This window comes from Macaca fascicularis, chromosome 3 (assembly GCF_037993035.2).
Source record: "Macaca fascicularis isolate 582-1 chromosome 3, T2T-MFA8v1.1".
NCBI classification, from domain to species: Eukaryota; Metazoa; Chordata; class Mammalia; order Primates; family Cercopithecidae; genus Macaca; species Macaca fascicularis.
The window spans coordinates 78,111,080-78,127,475 of NC_088377.1; the positions used below are offsets into that span (position 1 = coordinate 78,111,080).

At 40.3% G+C, this 16,396-nt stretch overlaps 1 pseudogene; it reads left to right on the forward strand.

The window, feature by feature from the left end:
• The first annotated feature begins 12,684 nt into the window (after positions 1–12,684).
• Positions 12,685–12,776, forward strand: LOC123572693 (small nucleolar RNA U13; annotated as a pseudogene).
• Positions 12,777–16,396: the final 3,620 nt, after the last annotated feature.

Sequence of the window (16,396 nt, forward strand, 5' to 3'; positions counted from 1 at the left end):
ATGCTATAGTATCTTCCACATCTATCATTGAGGCTACCACTCTGCCCGACTCCACTACCTCTCAGCAAGCCGAATTCACTGCCTTAACTCGAGCCCTCACTCTTGCAAAAGGACTGCATGTCAATATTTACACTGACTCTAAATATGCCTTCCATATTCTGCACCACCATGCTGTTATATAGGTTGAAAGAGGTTTCCTCACTATACAAAGATCCTCCATCATTAATGCCTCTTTAATAGAATTATTCTCAAGGCCACTTTACTTCCAAAAAAAAAAAAAAAAAAAGCTGGAGTCATTCACTGCAAAGGACATCAAAGGACCCCAGACCCTATTTCTCAAGGCAACAATTATGCTGATAAGACAGCTAAAAAAAACAGCCAGTATTCCTACCTCCATCCCTCTTGGCCAGTTTTTCTCCTTCTCATCAGTCACTCCTATTTACTCTCCCACTGAAGTTTCCACCTATTAGTCCCTCCCCACTCAAGGCAGAGGGTTCTTAGACCAAAAAAAAAAAAAAAAAAAATCTCCTTCCAGCCTCACAGGCCCATTCTATTCTTTCTAATTTTCAAACTTCTTTCATGTAGGTTATAAGCCGCTAGCCTGCCTCTTAAAATCTCTCATTTCCTTTCCACTGTGAAAATCTATCCTCAAAAAAATCACTTCTCAGTGTTCTATCTGCTATTCTACTACTCCTCAGGGATTTCTCAGGCCCCCTCCCTTCCCTACATATCAAGCTCGGGGATTTGCCCCTGCCCAGGACTGGCAAATTGACTTTACTCACATGTCCTGAGTCAGGAAACTAAAATACCTCTTGGTCTGGGTAGACTCTTTCACTGGATGGGTAGAGGCCTTTCCCACAGGGTCTGAGAAGACCACTGCAGTCATTTCTTCCCTTCTGTCAGACATAATTCCTTGGTTTGGCCTTCTCACCTCTATACAGTCCAATAACGGACAAGCCTTTAATAGTCAAATCACCCAAGCAGTTTCTCAGGCTCTTGGTATTCAATAGAACCTTCATACCTCTTACCATCCTCAATCTTCAGGAAAGGTAGGATTGACTAATGGTCTTTTAAAAACACACCTCACCAGGCTCAGCCTCCAACTTAAAAAGGACTGGACAGTACTTTTACCTCTTGCCCTTCTCAGAATTAGAGCCTGCCCTCAAGATGCTATAGGTTATAGTCCATTTGAACTTTTTTATAGATGCACTTTCTTGCTCGTCCCCAACCTTGTTCCAGACACCCGCCCTCTGGGTGACTATCTTCCAGTCCTCCAGCAGGGTAGACAGGAAATTCACCAGGCTACTAATCTTGTCTTGCCTACTCCAGATTCCCAGCCATATGAAGACACCTTAGCTGGATCCCTAGGAGTCTGAGTGCAAGACACCTTTTTTAATAGTCCTTCTCAACTTTTCACTTTGCATTTCCAGTTTTGCCTTGCACAAGGTCTCTTCTTCCACTGTGGCTCCTCTACCTACCAGTGGCTACCTGCTAACTGGACAGGCACATGCAAACTAGTTTTCCTTATTCCCAAAATTCAACTTGCAAATGGGTCCAAAAAACTTCCTGTTCCCCTCATGATACCAATACTTCACTACTATTTTGTTTTGTTTTTCTTATTATTAATATACAAAGAGAGGAATAGGCCTCGACTTACTGCTGAAAAAGGAGGACTCTGCATATTTCTAAATGAAGAATGCTGTTTTTACCTAAATCAATCTGGCCTGGTATATGACAAAATAAACAAAAAAAAAACTCAAGGATAGAGCCCAAAAACTCACCAACCAAGCAAATAATTACACTGAACCACCTTGGACACTCTATAATTGGATGTCCTAGGTCCTCTAAATTCTTAGTCCTTTAATACCTGTTTTTCTCCTTCTCTTATTCAGAAATTGTGCCTTCTGTTTATTTTCCCAATTCATACAAAACCGCATCCAGGCCATCACCAGTCATTCTATACAACAAATCCTCCTCCTAACACCCCACAATATCACCCCTTACCCCGAAACCTTTCTTCTGTTTAATCTCTCCCACTCTAGGTTCCCATGCCACTCCTAGTCCCACTTGAAGCAGTCCTTGAGAAACATCACCCATTATCTCTCCATACCACCCCCCAAAATTTTCGCCACCCAAACACTTCACCACTATTTTGTTTTATTTTTCTTATTAATATAAGACAGGAATGTCAGGCCTCTGAGGGCAAGCCTGCATGTATACATCCAGATGGCATGAAGCAACTGAAGAATCACAAAAGAAGTGAAAATGATCGCCATTCTAACTGGTGTGAGATGGTATCTCATTGTGGTTTTGATTTGCGTTTCTCTGATGGCCAGTGATGATGAGCATTTTTTTCATGTGTCTGTTGGCTGTATGAATGTCCTCTTTTGAGAAATGTATGTTCATATCCTCTGCCCACTTTTTGATGGGGTTGTTTGTTTTTTTCTTGTAAATTCGTTTGAGTTCTTTGTAGGTTCTGGATATTAGCCCTTTGTCTGATGAGTAGATTGCAAAAATTTTCTCCCATTCTGTAGGTTGCCTGTTCACTCTGATGGTAGTTTCTTTTGCTGTGCAGAAGCTCTTTAGTTTAATTAGATCCCATTTGTCAATTTTGGCTTTTGCACACCAGTTAGAATGGCAATCATTAAAAAGTCAGGAAACAACAGGTGCTGGAGAGGATGTGGAGAAATAGGAACACTTTTACACTGTTGGTGGGATTGTAAACTAGTTCAACCATTATTGAAAACAGTATGGCGATTCCTCAAGGATCTAGAACTAGAAGTACCATATGACCCAGCCATCCCATTACTGGGTATATACCCAAAGGATTATAAATCATGCTGCTATAAAGACACATGCACACGTATGTTTATTGTGGCACTATTCACAATAGCAAAGACTTGGAATCAACCCAAATGTCCATCAGTGACAGACTGGATTAAGAAAATGTGGCACATGTACACCATGGAATACTATGCAGCCATAAAAAAGGATGAGTTTGTGTCCTTTGTAGGGACATGGGTGCAGCTGGAAACCATCATTCTCAGCAAACTATTGCAAGAACAGAAAACCAAACACCGCATGTTCTCACTCATAGGTGGGAACTGAACAATGAGATCACTTGGACTCGGGAAGGGGAACATCACACACCGGGGCCTATCATGGGGAGGGGGGAGGGGGGAGGGATCCCATTGGGAGTTATACCTGATGTAAATGACAAGTTGATGGGTGCTGACGAGTTGATGGTTGCAGCACACCAACATGGCATAACTATACATATATAACAAAATGTAACAAACCTGCACTTTATGTACATGTACCCTAGAACTTAAAGTATAATAAAAAAAAAAAAGAAAGAAAGAAAAAGAAGTGAAAATGGCCAGTTCCTGCCTTAACTGATGACATTTATTTATTTATTTATTTATTTATTATACTTTAAGTTCTAGGGTACACGTGCACAACGTGCAGGTTTGTTACATATGTATACATGTGCCATGTTGGTGTGCCACACCTGTTAACTCGTCATTTACATTAGGTATTTCTCCTAATGCTATCCCTCCCCCCTTCCCCCCACCCCACAACAAGCCCTGGTGTGTGATGTTCCCCACCCTGTGTCCAAGTGATCTCATTGTTCAATTCCCACCTGTGAGTGAGAACATGCTTTGTTTGGTTTTCTCTCCTTGCGATAGTTTGCTGAGAATGATGGTTTCCAGCTTCATCTATGTACCTAAAAAGGCCATGAACTCATCCTTTTTTATGGCTGCATAGTATTCCATGGTGTATATGTGCCACATTTTCTTAATCCAGTCTGTCGCTGATGGATATTTGGGTTGGTTCTAAGTCTTCACTATTGTGAATAGTGCCACAATAAACATACATGTGCATGTGTCTTTATAGTAGCATGATTTATAATCCTTTGGATATATACTGCAATAATGGGATTGCTGGGTCAAATTGTATTTCTAGTTCTAGATCCTTGAGGAATCGCCACACTGCCTTCCACAATGGTTGAACTAGTTTACACTCCCACCAACAGTATAAAAGTTGTCCTGTTTTTCCACATCTCTCCGCACCTGTTGTTTCCAGACTTTTTTTTTTTTTTTTTTTTTTTTTTGAGAAGGAGTCTGGCTCTGTTACCCAGGCTAGAGTGCAGTGGCATGATCTTGGCTCACTGCAAGCTCCGTCTCCTGGGTTCACGCCATTCTCCTGCCTCAGCCTCCTAAGTAGCTGGGACTACAGGTGCCTGCCACCACGCCCAGCTAATTTTTGGTATTTTTAGTAGAGACGGGGTTTCACTGTGTTGGTCAGGATGGTCTTGAGCTCCTGACCTTGTGATCCACCCACGTTGGCCTCCCAAAGTGCTGGGATTACAGGCATGAGCCACCTCACCCAGCCTGTTTCCTGACTTTTTAATGATTGCCATTCTAACTGGTGTGAGATGGTATCTCATTGTGGTTTTGATTTGCATTTCTATGATAGCCAGTGATGATGAGCAATTTTTTCAGTGTCTATTGGCTGCATAAGTGTCTCCTTTTGAGAAATGTCTGTTCATATCCTTTGCCCACTTTGTGATGGGGTTGTTTGATATTTTTCTTGTAAATTTAAGTTCTTTGTAGATTCTGGATATTAGCCCTTTGTCAGATGAGTAGATTGCAAAATTTTTCTCCCATTCTAGATTGCCTGTTCACTCTGATTCTTGTTTCTTTTGCTGTGCAGAAGCTCTTTAGTTTAATTAGATCCTATTTGTCCATTTTGACTTTTGTTGCCATTGCTTTTGGTGTTTTAGTCAAGAAGTCCTTGCCCATGTCTATGTCCTGAATGTTAATGCCTAGGTTTTCTTCTAGGGTTTTTATGGTTTTAGGTCTAACATTTACGTCTTTAATCCATCTTGAATTAATTTTCGTATAAGGAGTAAGGAAAGGATCCAGTTTCAGCTTTCTACTTATGACTAGCCAGTTTTCCCAGCACCATTTATTAAATAGGGAATCCTTTCTCCATTTCTTGTTTTTGTCAGTTTTGTCAAAGATCAGATGGTTGAGGATGTGTGGTGTTATTCCTGAGGGCTCTGTTCTGTCCCATTGGTTTATATATCTGTTTTGGTACCAGTACCATGCTGTTTTGGTTACTGTAGCCTTGTAGTATAGTTTGAAGTCAGGTAGTGTGATGCCTCCAGCTTTGTTCTTTTGGCTTAAGATTGTCTTGGCAATGTAGGCTCTTTTTTGGTTCCACATAAACTTTAAAGTAGTTTTTTCCAATTCTGTGAAGAAAGTCATCGGTAGCTTAATGGGGATGGCATTGAATCTATAAATCACCTTGGCTGTATGGCCATTTTGATGATATTGATTCTTCCTATCCATGAGCATGGAATGTTCTTCCATTTGTTTGTGTCCTCTTTTATTTCGTTGAGCAGTGGTTTGTAGTTCTCCTTGAAGAGGTCCTTCACTTGCCTTATAAGTTGGATTCCTAGGTATTTTATTATCTTTGAAGCAATTGTGAATGGGAATTCACTCATGATTTGGCTCTCTGTTTCTGTTTTTGGTGTATAGGAATGCATGTGATTTTTGCACATCGATTTTGTTTCCTGAGATTTTGCTGAACTTGCTTATCAGTTTTAGGAGATTTGGGGCTAAGACGATGGGGTTTTCTAAATATTTAATCATGTCATCTGCAAACAGGGACAATTTGTCTGCCTCTTTTCCTAATTGAATACCCTTTATTTCTTTCTCTTGCCTGATTGCCCTGGGCAGAACTTCCAACACTCTGTTGAACAGAAGTGGGAAGAGATGGCATCCCTATCTTGTGCCAGTTTTCAAAGGGAATGTTTCCAGTTTTACCCATTCAGTATGATATTCAAGGTATTATTATTTTGTGATATGTCCCATCAATATCTAGCTAACTGAGAGTTTTAACAGGAAGGTCTGTTGAATTTTGTCAAAGGCCTTTTCTGTGACTATTGAGATAATCATGTGGTTTTTGTTTTTGGTTCTGCTTATATGGTGGATTACATTTATTGATTTGCGTATGTTGAACCAGCCTTGCATCCCAAGGATGAAGCCAACTTGATCATGGTAGATAAGCTTTTTGATGTGCTGCTGGATTCGGTTTGTCAGTATTTTCTTGAGGATTTTTGCATTGATGTTCATCATGGTTATTGGTCTAAAATTCTTTTTGTTGTGTCTGTTCCAGGCTTTGATGTCAGGATGATGCTGGCCTCATAAAATGAATTAGGGAGGATTCCCTCTTTTTCTATTGATTGGAATAGTATCTGAAGGAATGGTACCAGCTCCTCTTTGTACCTCTGGTAGAATTGGGCTGTGAATCCATCTGGTCCTGAACTTTTTTTGGTTGGCAGGCTATTAATTATTGCCTCGATTTCACAACCTGTTATTGGTCTATTCAGGGATTCAACTTCGTTCTGGTTTAGTCTTGGGAGGGTGTATTTGTCCAGAAATTTATCCATTTCTTCTAGAATTTCTAATTTATTTGCATAGAGGTGTTTGTAATATTCTCTGATGGTAGTTTGTATTTCTGTGGGGTTGGTGGTGATATCCTCTTTATCATTTTTTATTGTATTTATTTGATTCTTCTCTCTTTTCTTCTTTATTAGTCTTGCTAGCGGTCTATCAATTTTGTTGATCTTTTCAAAAAACCAGCTCCTGAATTCATTGATTTTTTGAAGGGTTTTTTCGTGTCTCTGTCTCCTTCAGTTCTGCTCTGATCTTAGCTATTTCTTGCCTTCTGCTAGCTTTTGAATGTGTTTGCTCTTGCTTCTCTAGTTCTTTTAATTGTGATGTTAGGGTGTCAATTTTAGATCTTTCCTGCTTTCTCTTGTGGGCATTTAGTGCTACAAATTTCCCTCTACACACTACTTTAAATGTGTCCCAGAGATTCTGGTATGTTGTGTCTTTGTTTTCATTGGTTTCAAAGAACATCTTCATTTCTGCCTTCATTTCGTTATGTAACCAGTAGTCATTCAGGAGCAGGTTGTTCAGTTTCCATGTAGTTGTGCAGTTCTGAGTGAATTTCTTAATCCTGAGTTCTAATTTGATTGCACTGTGGTCTGAGAGACAGTTGGTTAAGATTTCTTTTCTTTTACATTTGCTAAGGAGTGCTTTACTTCCAACTATGTGGTCAATTTTGGAATAAGTGCAATGTGGTGCTGAGAAGAATGTATATTCTATTGATTTGGGGTGGAGAGTTCTGTAGATGTCTATTAGGTCTGCTTGGTGCAGAGCTGAGTTCAAGTCCTGAATATCCTTGTTACCTTTCTGTCTCTTTGGTCTGTCTAATGTTGACAGTGGGGTGTTAAAGTCTCCCATTATTATTGTGTGGGAATCTAAGTCTCTAAGGACTTGGTTTATGAATCTGGGTGCTCCTGTATTGTCTGCCTTTCCAACTGAGGTACCAGGTTCATCTCATTGGACTGGTTAGACAGTGGGTGCAGCACAAGGAGTGTGAGCCAAAGCAGGGCAGGGCATTGCCTCACCTGCGAAGCACAAGTGGTCAGGGAATTCCCTTTCCTAGCCAAGGGAAGCTGTGACAGAGGGTACCTGGAAAATCAGGACACTCTCACCCTAATACTGCGCTTTTCTGATGGTCTTAGCAAACAGTACACCAGGAGATTATATCCTGCGCCTGGCTCAGCAGGTCCCACGCCCACGGATCCTTGCTCACTGCTAGCACAGCAGCTGGAGATGGAACCGTGAGGGGGCATTGAGGCCGAGGGAGGGGCGCCAGCCATTGCTAAGGCTTAACTAGGTAGACAAAGCAGTGAAGAAGCTCAAATTGGGTGGAGCCCACTGCAGCTCAAGGAGGCCTGCCTGGCTCTGTAGACTCCACCTCTAGAGGGAGGGCATAGCTGAATAAAAGGCAACAGAAACTTCTGCAGACTTAAATGTCCCTGTCCGACAGCTTTGAAGACAGCAGTGGTTCTGACAGCTTTGAAGAGAGCAGTGGTTCTCCCAGCACGGACCTTAAGATCGGAGAACAGACAGACTGCCTCCTCAAGTGGGTCCCTGACACCTAAGTAGCCTAACTGGGAGACACCTGCCAGTAGGGGCCAACTGACATCTCATACAGCTGGATACACCTCATACAGTGGATCGCTCAGCAGAAACTCTACAAGCCAGAAGAGACTGGAGGCCAATATTCAACATTATTTTTCTTTTTTTAGACAGAGTCTCACTCTCTCACCCAGGCTGGAGTGCAGTGATGCAATGTTGGCTCACTGCAAGCTCTGCCTCCTGGGTTCACACCATTCTCTTGCCTCAGCCTTCCGAATAGCTGGGACTACAGGCGCCCGCCACCACGCCCAGGTAATTTTTTGTGTTTTTAGTAGAGACAGGGTTTCACCATGTTAGCCAGGATGGTCTCGATCTCCTGACCTCGTGATCCACCCGCTTCAGCCTCCCAAAGTGTTGGGATTATAGGCATCAGCCACCGTGCCTGGCCCAACATTCTTAAAGAAAACAATTTTCAACCCAGAATTTCATAATCAGCCAAACTAAGCTTCATAAGTGAAGGAGAAATAAAATTCTTTAGACAAGCAAATGCTGAGAGATTTTGTCACCACAATGCCTGCCTTACAAGAGCTCCTGAAGGAAGTACTAAACATGGAAAGGAATAACCGGTACCAGCCACTGCCAAAACATGCCAAATTGTAAAGACCATTGGTGCTAGGAAGAAACTGCATCAACTAACAAGCAAAATAACCAGCTAACAAAATGACAGGATCAAATTCACACATAACAATATTAACCTTAAATGTAAATGGGCTAAATGGCCCAATTAAAAGACACAGACAGGCCAATTGGATAAAAAGTCAAGACCCATCAGTGTGCTGTATTCAGGAGACCCATCTCACATGCAGAGACACACATAGGCTCAAAATAAAGGGATGGAGGAAGATCTACCAAGCAAATGGAAAACAAAGAAAAGCAGGGTTGCAATCCTAGTCTCTGATAAAACAGACTTTAAACCAACAAAGATCAAAAGAGACAAAGAAGGCCATTACATAACAGTAAAGGCATCAATTCAAGAAGAAGAGTTAACTAAATTGATGACATTATCTTGTGAAATTCCTTCTCCTGGACAATGAGTCTCAGAAGCTCCCTGCTGAGCACCTGGTGAACCCCCATCCCGCCCACCAGAGAACAACCCCTTGACTGTAATTTTCCACTACCTACACAAGTCCTGTAAAACTCTGCCACCCCATCTCCCTTCGCTGTTTCTCTTTTCAGACTCAGCCCGTCATCATCACCATAGTCAAGGGCCCAGTGTTCAGAATATTAATCATCAGGTGGACTCATTGAATAAAAGACATGTCTTCCCCTTATGCAATTGTTGGTTCAGTTTTTCTCAGCATCGAACCCACTCTGGTGTATTCTGTGAGGCTGGGTTTGGGTGCTGCAAGCTTCACTTCCCACACTCCCTGCCAACTGACTTCTTGCGGCCAGTGGGAGACCTGAGAGGGAGACTCAGAGCTGAGAGAAGGGAATAAGGCACTTCTTTCCTGTGTCTTAGTTCCTGGCAAGGATCCCTTGGTGGCTGATTCCCATGCCTGTTTTTTGACCTTCTGAGTACTTGATGCAAAATGGGTCTCCTTAAAGGTCCAAACCTCAGCTGTGCAGTCCCTTTGTTGAGTGTTCAGCCTTTCAATACCTGCATCTCTATGACCTGCATTCAACATCTCCTGTGAATAGTCTGTAATGCCAGTTCTGCTGTCCTGACTAGATCTGGACACACACAGCCTTCAATCTTGGAAAAACAAACTCATAGAAGTTAAATTATCTCCAGTCTCACAGATAGCAAATAGATTATAGAATTCTAAGGTTGGAATGATCCTCACAGATGATGGAATCTTCAATTTATAGATGAATTTTGCATTGTTTTAAAAGTTAGGCAATTTACACAATATGATTCAGCTACTAAATGGCAGAATTAAAACTCGAGTTGATTTTTTTGGTACATACTTTCATTTGAATTTAATTTTTATGTTCAAAATGCATTGTGGAAGATCCAAACTAACATGCTTTAAATAAAGCTATTGTCAATGAGAGGTAAGTTGAGAGTTTTCAATGGAGAAAAAGGAGCCAGCTTATTTTAATGTCTGTCATTTTGTACACAGAAATTAATTAATTCTCCTAGTCAATTTTCCTTTCAACATGGCCACAACAGACCTTTTTTAGTGCAGAGATACATGGACACATTCTCCAGAATCCCCCAGATGGAAGAGCAGAACTGAAGAGATCAAACTGAGTTGAAAATGAATCCATCTCTGTATTGAACTTCTGACCAAATGTTTCATGTCTCGTCAATTAGACCTCTTGACCAGTGCACTTTTTGTGCTTAACAAAGCTCCCTTAAATTCATTGCTCATTAAGCATGTCTAATCACCCCAAAGTCTTGAACAGACAATTCACATGAACAGATTGCCTGCAAGTTTTTGATGCTAAGCACCACTAAACATATGCTTAATGTCTCAACATTTCAAACCAGTTCGTAATAAGCAACTTTCCATGGTAAAGTTTATATTTTTGACAGGTAAGTTAAATCTTTCTTCTTTGCAGTTCTGCTAATATTTTTGACCTTGAATACTAATAGCAAAATTGACTTAAATCACTATATTACTATTTTTAACAAAAAGTGTTTCATATTGAAAGTAAGCTCTTTAAAATAAATTCATTTAAGTGTCTTTATTATCTAGTTGAAAGAAAAAAAATGCTTTGATTTTCCTGAGAAAAGGAGTACTTCTCATTTTTTAATGGATATTTCAGCAATTTTAGCTCACTTCTAATTTATTTATGTCCAGAAAGGCAAGACATGATTTTTATTTGATGCCATACTTTTCACTTAAAAGGGATACAACTATTGCAAACCAAATTCACGCCAAAATCATAATGAAATTGAGATCTTAGTTTTGCTTTCTATTGGTTTTAATTTTATATGTGAGAGACTATCTCAGTTTAAAAAACGTATTTCAAATATTTGAAATTTCAAATGAAGTAAATTCATTGAAAGATTTCCAGAAGAGAAAAACTGTCATTAGTTTCTATCTTAGTAATAAAAGTGTGCTTATCATGCAAAAGGAAGAAAGTATCAAAATGACTTGAGCCTTGAAGCCCCTGTCAGCAAACAGCCACCAAGGTTTGACCAGAAACTCAATGCAAAATAAAATAACTCACTGGGTAACTGGTGGTGTTTTCCTTCCCTAAAAAGTACCGGATAAGAATATCAGCAACCCCCTTAACAAATCCTCACTCTCTCATTCTACCTCTTACATTTCATCCTCTGAGAAAACAAGTCTTTCATTGGATGACAATTGTACTCTAATTTTAGACACATTCATGAAGGTCTATGTGGAAGGGACATAGGATTTCAGGAGCTCTGATTCAGGAGCCACACCACCTGCCTTCTGTGCCTCAGTTTCCACCTTCATGAAAGCAGGATAATAGCACCTCACTAGTGGAAGTGTTGTGAATAGTGAGTTAATATACGTAAAACTTAGTATAGTGTCTGACCCTACCCCCCAGTCTCTTAAAAAGACTAAATTCTTTCTGAATATTAGCAATTCTATTATTTCATTCTTATTCTTCTTTTTCTATTTTGTGCAAGATTTCTAAAAGATTGATTTATTCAATATGAATTTTGTATCTGGAAAATGAAACACCTAAGTTTATTTTTCATGAGAATTTTTGGGTGTATTGGGGCCTAAAATCTTGCTTAAAGATTATATCTTTTTAGAAAAAAATAGAGTTACATTTTCTATCCTAAATATGATTGATTCAACATATAATTAGTCACATTGCTCTCTGTCTTCCTATCCCAAAGTCTTTAATCTCAGGTCTAGAGTTACTACCTGGTCGTAATATTAAGTTATTTCAATGAATATCAACTTTCATTCTGCAAAACAATATTATGATTCTAATCATTTTATACAATGTCATGAACTTCTTTTAAATGTGGGGTGGTGTTCTAAAAACATGTCTAAAACACTGTGGAAATCAGTTATTCAAAATCTAAGCTGTAGTCAGGCACAGTGGCTTATGCCTGTAATTCCAGCACTTTGGGAGGCTGAGGCAATGGGATCACCTGAGGTCAGGTGTTTGAGAGCAGCTTGGCCAACACGGCAAAATCCCATCTCTACTAAAAATACAAAAATTCCCTGGGCGTGGTGGTGTCATGCTCCTGTAGTCCCAGCTTCTCAGGAGGCAGAGGCAGGAGAAATCATTGAACATGGGAGGCAGAGGTTGCAGTGAGCTGAGATTGCATCACTGCACTCTAGCTTGGGGAACAGAGTGAGACTCCATCTAAAAAAAAAAAAAAAATATATATATATAAAATACACACACGCTATTAGAACTCATTATTTTGAGCCTTAAAGGAATATGATTATGGGGTCTGTGTCAGGTGGCAGGCAGCTATACCTGAGGCAGCTGTAACCTTTTTTCCCTGATTATAAGTTACTCTTCTTCCTTATCTGCACAGTTTTCTAAATGTTGTAAAGGACTCACGGATGCCAGGGAAGACTCCTTTTCACGTCACTGCTGATCATCATTATAAATGAATTTCTCTCTTACCTTTCTTACACAGACTTCATGGCTACCACATTGTCTTAAGATGGAATATTAATACACCTTTTTAAGTTGAAAAGAAAAAAAAAATCACCGCAAAGAAAAGAAAATGACCCTTTTGTAGTTCATAAGCAGGATAACTGGGTTTTCATGCTCTTGTGTGAGATGCGCCTCGCTCAATGTTGGCACATTACCTGTCTGATGTGAAAAAAAAAAAAAAAAAGAAAGGAAAGGAAAATAAAAGAAAGAAAAGGAAAAGGAAAGTAAAAGAGAAATGGAAAGGAAAAAGGAAGAGAAGAGAAAGGAAGCAGAGGAGGAAGGGAAGGAAGGGGGAAAGGAAGGAAGAAGGAAGGGGGAAGGGAAGGGGGAAAGGAAAGGGGAAGGGAAAGGAAGGGGGAAGGGACAGGGAAAGAGAAAGGAAGGGAGAAGGAAAGGGAAGGGAAGGGGGAAGGGAAAGGAAGGGAGAAGGAAAGGAAAGGAGAAGGGAAGGGAAGGAAAGGGAAGGGGGAAAGGAAGGGAGAAGTGAAAGGGGAATGGAAGGGGAAGGGGAAGGAAAGGGAAGGGGGAAGGGAAGGGGGAAGGGAAGGGGAAGGGAAACAGAAGGGGAAGGGGAAGGGGAAGTGAAGGGGAAGGGGAAGGGAAAAATGGAAAGGAAAGGGAAAGGAAAAGGAAAAGGGAAGGAAAAAGGAAAGGAGAAGGCCAGGCACGCTGGCTCATGCCTGTAATCCCAGAACTTTGGGATGCTGAAGCAGGTGGGTCACTTGAGGTCAGGAGTTTGAGACCAGCCTGGCCAAAATGGTGAAACTCCTTCTCTACTAAAAATAAAAATACAAAAAATTACCTGGGCATGATGACTGGCGCCTATAATCACAGCTGCTCAGGAGGCTGAACCTGGGAGGCAGAGGTTACAGTGAGCCAAGATCATGCCACTGCACTGCAGCCTGGGCAATAGAGCGAGACTCCATTTCAAAAAAAAAAAAAAAGGGGGGGAAAGGGAAAGGAAAGGCAGCCATTGGGAAAAGGAAACAAACTGCAACTAGTTAATTTGCTGTTAATTCTCAAACCATCCTTGCATAGAAAATATTGCAATCCTGTAACATTTGTTTTTTCTGCCTACAAGCAAGAATGTAACTTTTAACTTAAGAGCACTGAACCCCTTTCTCTGGAGTCTATGTGTCCCAAATGGACATTCTCAGCTTTTTGTTTGAATAAACTCTTTAAAAGTAGATTCTGATTTTTAAAAAAAATTTCTGGTTTACAGTGCTGTGGTTAATATATTATATTAAAAAATAAAACTGTATGCTAGACAGAAAAGGGAGGAAAGACTAGAAAATTAGGAAGTCTCTTTTAGTATTTCCTAATTACAGAGGTTGGCATTAGGGTGGTAGTAATTGTATAATACCTGCCTTTTAATGGACACCAAAGTCTTTTTCAGTGTGTGTATGACAGGAACACTTAACATGAAGCCTGTCCTCTTAACATATTTTTAAGTGCACAGTACATTATTGTTTACTATAGGTGCAATGTTGTATAGCAGATTTCTAGAGCTTACTAATCTTTCTTAGGGTTCAGAACAACATATTACAAAATATGGCACCTGGGCATACTGACTATTCTAAACTGAGGAAATTGAGGAAACCATAGAACCAGAGAGTCATTCTCTGACTTTCTCTCAGCTTTCTCCTTTAAGGCCATGAAAAGAATTATCTGACCTAGCTAATCTGGAAGTAAATCTTAAGACCCTCATTCCACAGAGATCTCACTGTATACCCAAAAGTCAAGAATAATCTCAACAAAGAGGCCTTGCTAAGTTCCCTCCAGCTTATTAGTACTAGGTCACCTGCCCTTTTAGTCCAACTATGTTTCTCCACATCTATTCACGTTTTTCATCAGATTTCACATAAAAATACAGTTTGTCCTGAGTTTTTGGCTCTTCATTTCTGAAGGCTGCCATGCCATGTAAAACTTTGGTTAAGTTAATTTGTTATGCTTTTCTTTTGCTGATATATCTCTTGTCACAGGGTTGTCTGCCATGGACCTTGGCGTGAGTGTGGAAAAGAGAGTATCTTTTCTCCTCTACATCTTGCTTGACTAAAACATTACGGCCCTAGTTATTACCTGGCCATTTACACCTCCCTGCCCAGCCCCTGATAATCACCATTCCACTCTTTGATTCTACGAATTTAACTGTCTTAGATACCTCACCTAAGTGGAATCATACAGCATTTTTCTTTGTATGACTGGCTCTTTTTTTTTTTTTTTTCCCCCCCAAGATGGAGTCTCGTTCTGTTGCCCAGTGCAGTGGCTGTGATCTCGGCTCCCTGAAAGCTCCGCCTCTTGGGTTCACGCCATTCTCCTGCCTCAGCCTCCCAAGTAGCTGGGACTACAGGCGCCCACCACCATGCCCGGCTAATTTTTTGTATTTTTAGTAGTGACAGAGTTTCACCATGTTAGCCAGGATGGCCTCGATCTCCTGACCTCATGATCCACCTGCCTCGGCCTCCCAAAGTACTGGGATTACAGGCCTGAGCCACCGTGCCCTGCATGACTGGCTTATTTAACTGAGCATAACATCCTCAGATTTCATCCATGTTGTTGCATATTGCAAAATTTCCTTCTTTTTAAAGTCTGAATAATATTGCATGCAATGTATATATTGCATTTCCTTGATGCATTTGTATCAATGGCATACATATTTATGCATTTTCCTTAAAATGGGGGAGAGGATTGCAGTGAGACAAATGGTTATGTACCCATGAGACTTTAGTTAATATGCATTAAATCTACATTTTACATACGATAAGGTGAATATTTGAAAAAAAAAAAAAAGAAAATAGAGGAAGCAGATATCTCAGGGAAGGGTGAAGGAGAGATTAACATCTTCTTGTCTTTGTTCTGTACCTGGAAAGTTTAGCTATTAATGGACATTATCAATGTGGAGTCTTCTGAAAGGGCTGGTTTTCGTTTAGCCCTTAGGGACAAAAGCCTAATAGTGGCCAGCAAAGGTGGGGATTAAGAGGCATGCCCCACCTCCCGTCATCTCGCCATGGTCTGGACCTCAGCTTCCAAAGTTTCTCTGGTGTCTCCTTAGGCAAGATGGAGTCCAGTCAGTCAGTTGAGGGCTCCTAATTTTATTTTTAGTTTTCACCAACATGTGCTGTCTTTTATATTTTTTCTTATAAAAGTCATTCTGATAGATGTGAAGTAGTGTCTTGTTTTTATTTGCATTTTCCTGATTGGAATGTTGGCTAGTGACCCTGAGTAGTTTTTTCATTTATCTGTTGGCCATTTGCATGTCTTTCTTGGAGAAATATCTATTCAAGACGTTTGCCCATTTTTAATTGGGTTATTATTTTGTTTACAATTGAGTTGTGGGAGGTTCCTTCTATATTTCTGAAATTAACCCCTTATCAGATACATGGTTTACAAATATTTTCTTCCATCCACAGGTTGCCTTTTCACTCTGTTGATTTTTTCCCTTGCTGCTCAGAATATGGTTAGTTTGGTGTAGTCCCACTATGTTTATTTTTTTATTTTGTTGTCTGTGCTTCTTAGGTGTCATACCTATGAAATGTGGTATATACATAAATGGAATAAGTTTTCCCTTTAGCTTTCTTCTAGGTTTGTATAGTTTTGAGTCTCACATTTAAATATTTAATTTATTGAGTTAATGTTTGTGTATGGCATAAGATAAAGGCCAGGTTTCATTCTTGTGCATGTGGATATCTAAGTTTTTCCAGCACTATTTGTTGAAGAGTCTCTCCTTTCCTCATGGTGTCTTCTTGGCAGCCTTGTCCAGGATCCACTGGCCTTACATGTGTGGA